Below are 14641 nucleotides of genomic sequence, written 5' to 3'. Positions count from 1 at the left end.
CAAAAAACCCCCGGTTGTTTACATCGGACACGACGGGGTACGCATACGTTTTTCCTGTCGTTTTCATTACAGCTCCACGATTCAATGCACAGTACACGTTGTGTGTGTCACATAAAATTAATTACAACACTAAAACACACGTTGTTTCTTACAGAAGGCGACCATGCACTGTGCGGCTGAAATTACGACTAGCAATGAACATCTCGATTTTTGGGGGACAAAAGTACCCCCGAAATAAACATTTTCGATATTCGCAATGCATCTTGGGATTGGATGACAAACAAACCAGGTAATTTGTGCACAAACCTATGGGTCCAAGAGCCAGTTGCAACTTTAATTCCTCCTCATTTTATATCAGAAATTTAGTGAATAGCTTTCTCACACAGTCTTGTTACTCATGAATATTAATATCATGATATTGACCAATCACAAACATAATTATGTCGAGATTATAGGTCTACGCCTCAAAGCACTGACCAATCACAACTGTTTCACTGTGCCTGATGACTGGCATCCTGACATAAATATAAAGATTATTTCTTATTTCTATTTCTAAACCTTCAAATTAGGCCTACGTTTTATTTGCAAATTATATTTCTGAAACTCTGGTGATCACCTAATCTTGGAAAAATAATGAAGAATAATACTTTTAAAACTTGACGCTTCGTGGATCATAAAGCTTGGTGTGAACCGTTCCTGAAATACAGATCATAGGCGTATACGCCAGTTGGGGGGGGGGGGGGGGGGGGGGGGGGGGGGGCTTAGTCACCCCTTATATTTTGCAAAGACTGTCCTTTTCCATTCAAATGCCTTTTTTGCTCAACGCTTACAACCCCCCCCCCATATGTACAGAGTACCCTTCTTTTGTTAGCAAGTGTTTTTTGCTGAACACGCATTTGTGCATGAAATTTGTGCATTTTTAAATTCGCCATGAAAAGCGCCGTTTATTGTCCATTGGTGTGCATAACCGTCGGTTTTGAACAGCGCCCCCACTGTCCGATGGTACCAGCCCCCCCCCCCTTGATTTTACGGAGGCAAAGAGTACGAAGAAAGAATTGTTTACATTTTCAGCATGGGTGCGCAAGTGCCCATTTGTGTCCCCCCAATGAAAATTACCTTGCTATGCCCCTGCAGATATCTCTATCAGAAATAGCAATACATGTATCTTGATTTGAGATAGAGAATATCTCGATTCCAAATACAGATATCTCGATTCGGAATAGAGATATCTTTATTCGAAGTAGAGATATCTCGATTAGAAAATGAGATCATGTATCTTGATTAGAACATAGAGCTTGGAAAGTAGAGGGGATCTTGATTTCGGGGTTGCACTTTGCACGCCATAAAACTGTAAGCGCCGGTGACAATTTTACTAAGCATTTTAAAAGACTGGCTCGGCAATTAAAGACCCAGCTTTCCTTTATTTCGCGTCCCTAAATTTTCAATGTACTCGTGGCTAGTTGAGAAATAAACTAGAAAGTTAATTGCTTTAAATTGTTCGAGTCAATTTTTGAAAATGGTACCAAAACTGGAACGAAGAATGACCCAGCATTTGGTAATGTGAGAAAAATGTTTTGACCACAAAACACAAGTAGGCGCTTAAAAGTTAACACTATAGATGTAGCTAAGACACAAAAGTACTTTATAAGTGGATTCTGAACTAAAACAATAAGATTAATTTGGTGGACCTCATTTCACAGAAAAAGGATATACCAAAAAGGTTTGCGAAAGTAACTATCGCTTCTTGGAAAGAGTCATAATAAAGATAATGAGTGTTTTGTTTGGAGGGAGGGTCACCACCCTAGTTTGAGGACCAGACATTTTACGTGTGCAGAAAGCCACGGTCGGACGTCTGATATACATGCATCCTAAATTGTATGCGACCCCGCGCGCCAGCCAATCTGAGTCGACTTTCGAAACTCTGACGTCATTTCGATCAGAAATATGGACCAAACTGTTGATTGGTCGATGTGGATGTCATGTTTTGTAATACAACAACGGGTAACCGAAGACCCGATGTATCAGGGGCCCGCTGAATGGTCAGAATATCGAGGTCAAGATTATGTCAAGAGGTCATAATTAATAGCAGAGTCATAAACCCTTGCTGTGCAAGGGGGTATTCCATAATACTTACCCTCCACACACTAGCGACAGCTGCATTATTGTAAGGAGGTATTTTCCTTAGTAGGCATTGTCTAAAAAAAAGTGTCATCAAATCATCGTATAACTTTACCTGTAAAAACACAAGTGACATTTTTTTTTCAACAAAAACAAAGTGCATTCATAGGCCTATACACAAACTTACTGTAATGTTAACAAAATTGAAACACACGCTGTTGCTAATAGATTTTTTGTTCTGGCATATTTATTTCTTCAGCAACTCTTTTAACTTGGGTTTAGTATATATCAATGTGTGTCAAAGGATACATTTAATTTTGAAGTTGATCCATTTGATAGTGCACGTTTTCCTGAATTCACAAACAAACTATATCATTAACCGAATACAACCACATACAGTGGAAAGCAACAAATGATCAGTTTAATTGTCTTATATTCAACAAAATGACGATGCATTTAATACTACGTTTAAAAAAAAAATGCAATTACAAAAACTGTGCAACAAAAACAAAGTTAACTGAAGGACATTGGCCAAAACTCAACTAAAATTTTGCAAAACTTGCACTGTATAGATCGGGGCGGAGTGACATCATCCCATGAAAACATTAATCACACCAGTTTTCACTGGTTGCTACGTGTTACCGTTCAGCACTCCAGACTCAAGAACCATTTACTTTCAAGAACATAGGTCTGGGAGCTAGATAAGCCAATGTGAAAAAAAATTCCCCGGATGTCCACGCCCACCTATTACATACACTGTGACATCAATTATTGCCTTAAATGCTGTACGTGAAACGAATATCACTTTCATAAGCAGTAAACCCAGAGGATGAAATCAAACACAAAAGCTACTCGGACAAAATTGACCAAGCACAAACATTTTTTTTGGTAGTTTAATAAAATATCTCACGTCTTCAGTCCACCCTCTGAATAAATGTGCTTAGCAAGGACACACAAGTTAACATACCATAACAAAAACTTCAACACATCTTGAAAAGATTGTGTAACAGATTTTTAAACAGCCGAGAAATAATGATATGCGTTGATTCGATTATGAATAAAAGAAAAGAAAACAAAACGAGCCCAGAACAATATCTTTTGGATTGTTGGTAAGCAGCAAACCATTAATGTTTGGAATGATGAATTGCTTTGGAGGGAATGAGTGCCTTTTAACCCAAGAAAATCTATAAGGACCCTACCCTTAAAAAAAACCCCTCAGATTTTAAGCGAAATATTTGCCTATATACTTAACATTTTTTTCAGCTTAACATTTATATAAATTTCACAATTTGTCTTAAAGGAATAAAATTAATATGTGGTTTGCGTGGATTAAATAAGTACGTTTAAAACTGGCTAGGGGCCTGGACGTGGATAATGACCCGCGCCGAGAAGGCGAGGGTCATTATCCACGTCCAGGCCCCGTACCAAGCTGGTTTTAAACGTACTTGTTTAATCCACGCACTTGTTTAATCCACGCAAACCAAATATTTATTACCATTCATCAATACCTTTCCGTACAAAAATCAAAACAAGTCAAATATTCACAAATTTTCAACGATTTTGTTCAACAGTTTTACTTCATGTTTTGTGAAACACCCCTCTGGCCATGTCTATGGTATGTGCCTCGGGTGCGTACGTAGTGCTAAAAATCTCCTTATAAGGAAATTGGCGTGCGCGCGCGGCGCGTTCTGCGCGGGTGGCGCAGAACACAGCGGTGTCAGTTACCGGCGGTTTAGAACCACCTGTCTCATCCCAGGTATTTATGAATCGTAAGTCATCAACAAAACCCTGGACCCATTTCACGGAGCTGCTATGCAGAAGTGGTTGCTAAGCATATTTTCGCAGGGGGCCAGTCACATGCAATCAACTTCCCCTGTCATTTTGGCTGGTGATCTGTTTTTGCTAAGCACATTTCTTTGTGCTTACTCAATTAACAGCTTAGCAGCTCCATGCAGCGTGGCAACTCGATCCTTGGGATTTCTCAAAAGATCTTGGGAGTTTAGGCCAGAACTTGGGAACATTTCGCTGAGCCTTGGGATTGTTTGCATTTTGAGAAGCACACGAAAGTATGGATTGGGCATGCGCAAAACGTAAATTGATGCACTTTCTGAGCACAATGCACATAAAAATAGGGTCTGCACCGCTATTTGATACAAAAAGCTGATATCTTGGGAAATCTTGGAATGTTTCTGCAGTCATTTTGGGATTTTTCCCATTGGATGAGTGGCCACGCTTGCGCCATGACGCCTCTGCTCATAACTTAAAAATTAGTTTCAGATACACAGCGAAACTGGTCCTTTAGTGAGAATATACACAATTCAGGTTCTGGTGGAATACTGCATAATCTCCTCAGCAGGGATGTAATATGCAGGCGCGAGGTAACTGAGCAGATATTTACATGAAGTGGGCCCCCCTGATGATGTCATCTATGTTAAGAGATTGAAGTTTCGACTTGAAAATTGATACAAAATTCATTAATCCAGTAAATAAAATTCAAGATAATAATACAAATTAGTAGACATCAATTATCAAATAATTACACAAGTCTGCAGCTGCAATATATCGGGTGGTACAGTGCTCAGCACTTTTGAACAATTAGCATCAGCAACCAAAATATCTTCCGAGTTCTTGATTACAATATATTGTCACTTGCACATAGAATTATCAACTTTAATTAACAAAGGTTCTGTAATGACAACAGTTGATTTCAGCACAGCTTTTGTCTTCTCCTTACCGTGGTTGGCTGTTGCAAAGTCACATGGGGTTCATTAATATGAACAAGTATGTCAATTTTGCATACAAGTGCAAAATACTCACACATTATGTCATTGCCTTGGTCACTGCATGGAGTAATATTTGCCAAGTACATGTAAAGTACTGAAATAAATGGCGGTTCACAATGAATTCAGGCATAAGTGACTTTTCTATGTGTCATTCTCGATTCCACCTCTGAGCTGACCGGAGAAAAGGCATTTTTGTTTGCCCATGAAACTTAACCCACCACCACCCAATCAGCCACCTTTGCCTTTTCAACCTTTTCTTTGCTCTGTTCAGAAGCTCCGCTTTCTTGTACTTTTAACAAGTGGCTGCCGCCAGATAATAAGTGGCGGCCGCTACATAAGTATGTGGTGGCCGCCACCTAATAAGTGGCAGCCGCTGTACAAAAAATATTTTCACACGTACAAAAAATATTTTCAGACTTATTGAGTGGCAGTATCCGTTTTCCGTAATGATCTATTTGTCAGTAATATAAAACAAATATTGAGTGGCTTTAAATTGTGAAATGGGAGGAATATTATCGCTCGGTAAAATCTGGACTTTTCCAGTTCACTCGGCTTCGCATCGTGAAATGGAAAGTCCAGATTTTACCTTGCGATAATATTCCTCCCATTCCACGCTGAGCCACTCAATATTTGCATAATATTGATTTTTAGCAAATGCAGAGCATGCATCACTCGTGCAAAAATATGCATGCATTTGTAGATTCTTCAATACGACAGTCGTGTTCGTATAGAGACAGCGAAGTTATGATAATTAGGCCTATACGTAAATACATGCACTGTCACCAGCTCCCGGGCTTGGGGGGGGTGGGGGGGGGGGGTGGGGGGTGGGGGGGGGTGGCGCACAGAACAAACTAGGGGGCCATGTACACCACAAGAAAAAAACACAATGGACTAATAATAATAATAATAATATATAACTCTTGTATAGCGCCAAATCCGTCAAAATTGACGCTCAAGGCGCTTCACAGAAATAAAAATGAACAGGTTAAAATTTAAGAATAAACTAAAACTTATACAAGACAAAACCTTTAAAATAACTATAAAATAATATGGTTGATAAAAGACAGCCAAACTGTCAAGATAGGCAATAAGAATAAGAAAAACGGGCAATTAAAAATTGACGCACAAGGCGCTTTACATAAATACGGATATACCAGTTAAATTTAAAATACAAGAGGTGTACAAATTAAAATTGTCTAAAACAGGCAGAAATAAACGGACAGACACAGAACATCAATCAAGTAAACAGAGAGATGACTGTATATAGTTTAACGTTTATGGGTTTTTGCCGATGGGGAGTTGCTCGTCGGGGGGGGGGGGGGGGGGCTTGCGACTGAAAACTATATCTTACCAGTTCAAAACGTTAAACACAAGAACGGTGAGGTGGTTGTGCTTGCTCAGCTTTCTGCAGTACAAATGCACGTAAATGCACGCTAAGGAAGTCGAACTATAATTGGAGTTTGGATAATCATGGAGCATTTCTTCTTTCCTACATGGGATAATGCACCGCCGATAAATATTGATCTGAACTTTCGCTGACGTGGCATTTTCAAGGTACCGTACCAACAAAAGAAAACAAGTGGGGAAATCCCAGTACGTGCAATCACTGGACGCTTCAGCGATCATCAAAAGCCTCGTGTGAACCATTATGTATGGCGTGCAAATTTAACATGTTATCCCGAAACACAGATACCTCGATTAGAAATAGAGATATCTCGCTTCGAAATAGGGATATCTCGATTCGGATAGGGGTATCTCGATTCGAAATTAGAGATATCTCGATTAGAAAGAGTTGTCTCTATTTCGGGATTTATGTTAACTTTGCACAGCATATAAAACTGTTTGCGCCGGTGACAATGTTGGACAAAACATTTTGGAGACTCGGAAATTAGAGCCCTTTCCTTTATTTGACGTCCCTAAATTCTCAATTAATTTGCAGCTAGTCGAGAAATAAAGCAGAATGTTGTTTTAAGGTAATCTACTTACTTTTTCTCCTTTAATATGGTACAAAAACTCAAAAGAAGAATGAGCTAGCATTTGTTAATGAGGTGAGACAAAATTATGCTTTGACCACGAAACACAAGTAGCCTAAGCACTTTAAAGTTAACACTAGCCAATAGCTATGCAAAAAAGTAATTCATGAGTGCATTCTGAACTAAAACAATAAGGTTAATTTGCTGGACCTCATTTTTTAGGCAAAAAAAATAACAATGATAAACCAAAACGTTTGGCAGAGAATTTCAAAAATCTTGGAGAGCCATAATAAAAGGTTTTTTTGAGGGAGGGTCACTGCCCCCGCCCCCCCCCCCCCCCCCCCCAGATCAACACCAGGCGAGCCATTCTGTATACTTTGTTGACAACTGTATTAAAATAGTGTGGCATTTCCTGCATTGAAAACAAAATGTCACCAACCACGGTATGAACACACAGGTGCAGATACCAATAATGTTCCCCGATTATCTAATCACTTGCTGTTTGTAAATATGCTTAAATACTGAACATGTTTAGAGTAAGGATCAATTGTGTTTAGCAATTGAACATTGATTCTAAACATGTTTACAAAGTGATAGCAAGATTGTGTTTAATTAACAGTTTTTTAGAATGTGAAAACACCATTCGGCACATCATGCAGACAAGATCCCCTGGATCTGAAAGTATACATTTAGGTGGAGCTAGATAAGCCAATATACAAAAATCATGGATGTCCGCACCCACCTTACATGTTAAGCAGGGTAGGCGACTATTGTTATTAAAAAAAAAAATTAACAAATCGGATTAAAAAAAACACATTTATCAGATTTTTTGATCACTCACATTTTTTTGATTTGTTTCAAAATTTGTCTATTTTCCCCATGCACCCTTACAAACGCAAGAAGGATTTTTTAGGTACATTATAATCCTCGTTATTCACAAAACTTAATTCGGTATTCCAGAAAATAATTCCCACTTAACATAAATGCCTTTGAAAACATTGTATTAAATGAGTGATGTACCCTAACGTGGCGCGGCCCCACGTGGCGCACTTGGATTTTTCGCCGGGAAGCGCCTACCTAGAGCAAAATTTTAAACTGAAATTTCACAGAAAGTGAAATTTCATCAAGTTCTAAACGGTCCTGTTCATAAATCGCGAGTTTATTTACCCGTATCAAAGTTAGAAGGAAAAGCTATTTTGGCGTGATTTTCCGATTTTATTTTCAAGTGCAAAGTGAACCCTTTCAAAATGCCCTGAAAAATACGAAAATAATTTTCTGACGAACATTGGCTGGGTATGTAAGTAAAGATATTAATTATTTATCAGAATTTATCAAGTTTACAGGAATTCGTAAGTGTTAATTTGGAATTTTCCAAGATTTATTCAAGTGCGCCACGTTAGGGAACACTCCGCCATTTTCTGCCCAATTTCCGGACACCACCGTTTTTGAATTTCGGATTAAATTTTATGAAACTGAAATTGTTCACAGAGGTAAACTACCTAGCATTGATAAGGTAAAAGTACTAGTATTTCATTGCATGAATTTGAGGTTTGTCAACAAAGAGGTTTGGCAACACTATACGAGGAAAGTCGGGTAAGCTTCGAAGTGCGCCACGGGTCGTTAGGGAACACGACTATACACAAGGCTTGATACTCATAATGGTTCTAGACATTAACAAAGTGTAAATTTTCTTGAGGAATAATCAATATACATAAAACCTTACCCCAGGGTCAGTGAAGTCTATACAAGTTATGATGTCTCATGCATACTACATGGAGTGAGGTAACGACATGGTTTCACACATGTACATGTACACAGAAAGTTTCATTTTGTTTGTCACGTTTCTTCAAACTTTACACAAATAAAGCGATCAAAGGAAGCTGTAAGGTGGATCTATATAATCTTGGCATAATGAATACTCACTTCCTGGAACTTCAATTCCCCAAAATTGTACAATTTCGTCCCATTAGGATGCACGGTTTTCATTCACTCCCGAGTTCCTGACATACATGTACATGTACATTGTACGCCTCTTCGCATACATGTGTCCGGATTTCTCATCGCCCAGTTTACGCGAAAGTATTGCTCATTGAGGGAAAGTCCCTCCGCACGCAACCTCGTCCCCAGTGCTTACTTTATTTCAACCGCGTTTCCCATAGTAAACCCTGGATAGGAAACTTTCTTCCTGTATCCTGATTGGATACCGCAATTGGCTAGTAATTGATTTTTATCGTGTACTTGGTGCTATTATTCACAACGTGCAGTACGTATTTTCGCGATCATTCGTCCACGCCTTCTCGAAAATACTAATTTCCTTTCCAATTTGCTCATATTAATATGAAATATGATACTGCATGTTAATTGTCTCGATAAGATCGTAACAGTTTGATTTCAAAACTCGTGTTTTCGTAACTCACGCCGTGCTCGCGCTGCTACGAATCGACTCTGTTTTTACCTCAGACACCGCATGCAAAAGCAAACGCTAATGTGTAATGCATATCCAGGCACCAGACTGTTCCTCATTTGCATACGTGTGTAAAAATCTTGCACATGCAAATGATCCAATACCAGGGTGAGAGAGCAGGTAGTGGTGGGCGCGTACTGCTCGACACCCTGGGGACGAGGTTTCTCCGCACGCAATAGCGCGCGGTGTCATAGAGAAAACACCTCTCACGACAAACACACCACACGCAACGGCGGTGTCCTATAATATCGGGACCCACAACTTCCCTGCTTTTATGCCATGCGACCCGAATGGCACGTACATAAGCATCATAATGACCCAAGGAGATATGCACATTAGTTTACATTAGTTACAATCAATGACCTTTAAAACAAGCAATGGGGGTAATAGATATCTTCAACAATCTGAACGTTTGAGTTTGGGATACTCGGACCAGCCCCTGTGGTCACATTTGTAATCAAAAGTAAACTTAAATGAAAAGCTATAGACAATCTTTCTTCGTTCTCTCATTTAAAGTGGAAAATACACAATTTTTTTTTAAAGGTACACATCCGTCTTTACTTTACTGTTACAAGCTTTAACTTCAAGCTGTAGTAAATATATCATCTTGTTTTTCTGTATAGAATACAGTGTTTAAAGAAAACTGGTGTCAAAAAGAAGTTACAATGTTGTACTTTCAATAATACAAACTGTGTTGAACAGATTTTAGAAGAATTCAAACTCGCTCTTCAACATTTACACAGTATAAGAAAACAAAATGCTTCTTATAAGATATTGGAAAACGTTTGCATAGCACTATAGCTAGCACACTATCAAAATATTTTGTAAACCAACAACTTTGTTATAGTAACTATAAAACATGAAGAAGTAGCAAGCTACAGGGTGTCAGGTACAAATTTTAAATCCGGATTTCTCATCGCCCAAACACCTCTCACGACAAACACACCACACGCAACGGCGGTGTCCTATAATATCGGGACTCCCACATTAAATCTTTTAAGTTACACTTAAAGGAGAATTACGGCCTGAAATCCCCGAAAAATCATGTTTTTACTGAAAGTATATTAACCCTAAAAGGGCCGGTGGGTGGAATCCGCGCCCCCTTCAACTTTTCCGCGATAGCCTTGAATTTTTTTTTCGCGACCCGAGCTGTTATGTACGGAAGCGTAGAAGGGCCAAAAGAAATTAAGAAAAAAATAGCTCCTATCTCGCCGCGGCGAGTTACTATCTCGCCGCGGCGAGTTACTATCTCGCCGCGGCGAGTTACTATCTCGCTCAATGACTTACTATCTCGCCGCGGCGACTTACTATCTTTCATTGGCAAGTGTCAGGCACGACGAATAGCGATACTCCTTGGGTTCTATGGAACGCCAAAGAGGCATTTAATGTGATCAACGAATCGGCGATGCACTTTATCAATAGGCAGTGGGGTTTTGCAATCGATGATTGACTGTCACAATCGGTGAAGCATTTTTGCAAGTGGTGATGGATTTTTGCCATCTTTGATCAACATTGGCAAAACTAACACCCTAATCACCCATACAGGGCTGGATTCTATAATAACTCCTCTAGTACGTCCGATAAATGAAATAATTTATGTAATAATGAAGTTGTCCTTTCTTGTTTGTTAAGAATAAATTAAGAAAGAAAACGAAGTTCAGTGGGCGGCAACAGGTGATTTATCCACTTGCAATGCCAGGTCCATTAGCGTACGGGATGAGGATGACCCAGCCAACAATTCAATATTATAATTGCATCTCTCAGAGGGCAGAAAAGTAATTACTGTAATGTTCCGCCTTGCGATTGTTACGACCGATTTTGAATGAAACAAGCTCAAATTACCGTTACACAGACATTTTGATGTTCGCGGGCTAAAATCTTTTAACATCAATTTCTCCCGTTTTGAAGGCCGTATCTTAGAGACACTTTTGGAGTTTCTTTCCCTATCATGATCCTATTATTCAGTATTTTTCATTACAATAGAAAAATAGGCTTTGAGTTCGTCATTTTTCAATATTTGTAAGCGTCACGAATATTAATAAGGTTCTATCCATATGGAATGCAGTTATAAAGTTTACGACTCCCTCCTTCACGAGTTCTCTACCAATACAATATTAACTTTTTTGGTTGGTTTACATTGGTCTATACAGAGGCCCACGCGAAGTCACGCAGAGTCACGCTAATTAATATGCTAATAACGCGCATGTCATATATACGTCAACGTTGCGGCCAAACCGGCCACTGACCATGTTTTTTTGCTCGGCAAAATCCGAGCTTGACCTCGGTGATAGGGGATGTAACACAAGCGTCTGCAACATATTAAGCTTAAATTCGGAATATTATAAGTGTTCAACTACTCATAAAATTACAACTTGTGAGGATTCCTAAAAAAAAAAAAGATTGGGGAATTACCTTATTTCAACACCGATTTCAAAAGTCTATCAAGCCCCGTCCCATAAAAAGTTCGCACGCCCAGTCGCCCCCCCCCCCCCACTGAAAATTTAGCATCCGTAGAAAAACACCTCAGTATGAGTTACCATGACTACCTGGAAGAATATAGGCCTAAGTCAATTTTTTTCCGGCGATTTTCTGCGAATTTTTTTCGCGAGTGGCTGTTTATTACGGTCCCTTGGAAATTGAATAGTGGTAGTTAGTTATCCCGCGAGCGCGAGTGGAACACGGATTAATGTAGTGCATCTATAGTGGCCCGGCCGAGTGGTATATGTGGGACACTAGACTAGGGAAGGTATTGGGCGGATGTCCGGTGAAAAAACCCTGTCTCACGGCCTTTCAGCTTGGATGAAATTTTGGGGCGCCCCTCCATTGTAACCTCAAGCCCCCCCTCCAAGTCCCCTAGGATGAAAACCCTGGCTACGCCGATGCCTCTTTGGCGTTCCATAGGACCCCATAGTTGTGCCCGACGCTCACCGATACAAAATAGTAATTTGCCGCGGCGAGATAGTAACTCGCCGCGGCGAGATAGTAACTCGCCGCGGCGAGATCGTAACTCGCCGCGGCGAGAAAGTAATTCGCCGTGGCGAGATAGGAGCTATTTTTTTCTTAATTTCTTTTGGCCCGTCTACGCTTCCGTAGTCATGACTTTTTAGCCTCGAGCCTTGCGCATCTTTTGATACCAAAAACATAAAAATCGGACCACGGGTTGTTGCGCATGCAGCGAAAAATATTCCGGCGCTACGCGCCGTGAAAACTGAACTTTCCCATACGTCGTGTACACAGAGCACAATTACAATTCGTACATATTATTATTATTGTTATTAATCATTTCTGGTAATGAAACCAAGGATTCCTCAAAAGCGCCCTAGGCACTGTAGCTCGCAAGCCTGAAGAAACCTGTTGAGAGAAGACAATGAGAAGAAGTTACAGTTTTAGAGGTGGGAGGAAAAGCCCAGAAGAATATTCTGGGGAAAACCCACGGAATCAGGCAGGGCCATCATTCCAAACCCTTTGACATATAGTCATGAAATTTCTTGGTTATGTTTAGGATGGGTTGCTTTATGCATATACCGAGTTTCAATTTTTTTTCGTCAATTGATGGCCGAGATCTTGTCAAAATAACCCGGCCCTTGTAGGGTTAAAGGTCTAGTTGAAAGGAAACTAACCTATTATGTCCTACCGTTCCCGAAAAAAGACGAAAAAAAACCCCACAAAAAACCCCCGGTTGTTTACATCGGACACGACGGGGTACGCATACGTTTTTCCTGTCGTTTTCATTACAGCTCCACGATTCAATGCACAGTACACGTTGTGTGTGTCACATAAAATTAATTACAACACTAAAACACACGTTGTTTCTTACAGAAGGCGACCATGCACTGTGCGGCTGAAATTACGACTAGCAATGAACATCTCGATTTTTGGGGGACAAAAGTACCCCCGAAATAAACATTTTCGATATTCGCAATGCATCTTGGGATTGGATGACAAACAAACCAGGTAATTTGTGCACAAACCTATGGGTCCAAGAGCCAGTTGCAACTTTAATTCCTCCTCATTTTATATCAGAAATTTAGTGAATAGCTTTCTCACACAGTCTTGTTACTCATGAATATTAATATCATGATATTGACCAATCACAAACATAATTATGTCGAGATTATAGGTCTACGCCTCAAAGCACTGACCAATCACAACTGTTTCACTGTGCCTGATGACTGGCATCCTGACATAAATATAAAGATTATTTCTTATTTCTATTTCTAAACCTTCAAATTAGGCCTACGTTTTATTTGCAAATTATATTTCTGAAACTCTGGTGATCACCTAATCTTGGAAAAATAATGAAGAATAATACTTTTAAAACTTGACGCTTCGTGGATCATAAAGCTTGGTGTGAACCGTTCCTGAAATACAGATCATAGGCGTATACGCCAGTTGGGGGTGGGGGGGGGGGGGGAGGGGGGCTTAGTCACCCCTTATATTTTGCAAAGACTGTCCTTTTCCATTCAAATGCCTTTTTTGCTCAACGCTTACAACCCCCCCCCCCATATGTACAGAGTACCCTTCTTTTGTTAGCAAGTGTTTTTTGCTGAACACGCATTTGTGCATGAAATTTGTGCATTTTTAAATTTTGCGCATGTATCGCCATGAAAAGCGCCGTTTATTGTCCATTGGTGTGCATAACCGTCGGTTTTGAACAGCGCCCCCACTGTCCGATGGTACCAGCCCCCCCCCCCCTTGATTTTACGGAGGCAAAGAGTACGAAGAAAGAATTGTTTACATTTTCAGCATGGGTGCGCAAGTGCCCATTTGTGTCCCCCCAATGAAAATTACCTTGCTATGCCCCTGCAGATATCTCTATCAGAAATAGCAATACATGTATCTTGATTTGAGATAGAGAATATCTCGATTCCAAATACAGATATCTCGATTCGGAATAGAGATATCTTTATTCGAAGTAGAGATATCTCGATTAGAAAATGAGATCATGTATCTTGATTAGAACATAGAGCTTGGAAAGTAGAGGGGATCTTGATTTCGGGGTTGCACTTTGCACGCCATAAAACTGTAAGCGCCGGTGACAATTTTACTAAGCATTTTAAAAGACTGGCTCGGCAATTAAAGACCCAGCTTTCCTTTATTTCGCGTCCCTAAATTTTCAATGTACTCGTGGCTAGTTGAGAAATAAACTAGAAAGTTAATTGCTTTAAATTGTTCGAGTCAATTTTTGAAAATGGTACCAAAACTGGAACGAAGAATGACCCAGCATTTGGTAATGTGAGAAAAATGTTTTGACCACAAAACACAAGTAGGCGCTTAAAAGTTAACACTATAGATGTAGCTAA

The 14641-nt window shown here is 39.8% G+C and overlaps 1 long non-coding RNA gene across 1 annotated transcript; it reads right to left on the bottom strand.

The window, feature by feature from the left end:
- Positions 1-2343: 2343 nt before the first annotated feature.
- LOC119730269 lies at positions 2344-5037 on the bottom strand. The gene is made up of 2 exons (XR_005271351.1): positions 4209-5037; positions 2344-4149 (listed from the first exon to the last, which is right to left on the bottom strand). It is a non-coding gene; the product is annotated as an uncharacterized LOC119730269 (long non-coding RNA).
- Between the last annotated feature and the right edge of the window lie 9604 nt (positions 5038-14641).

Source organism: Patiria miniata, unplaced genomic scaffold, assembly GCF_015706575.1.
Source record: "Patiria miniata isolate m_02_andy unplaced genomic scaffold, ASM1570657v1 HiC_scaffold_22, whole genome shotgun sequence".
Taxonomy (NCBI): Eukaryota; Metazoa; Echinodermata; class Asteroidea; order Valvatida; family Asterinidae; genus Patiria; species Patiria miniata.
The sequence above is the reverse complement of the archived record's forward strand: the minus strand, read 5'-3'. Positions and strand labels throughout refer to the sequence as shown.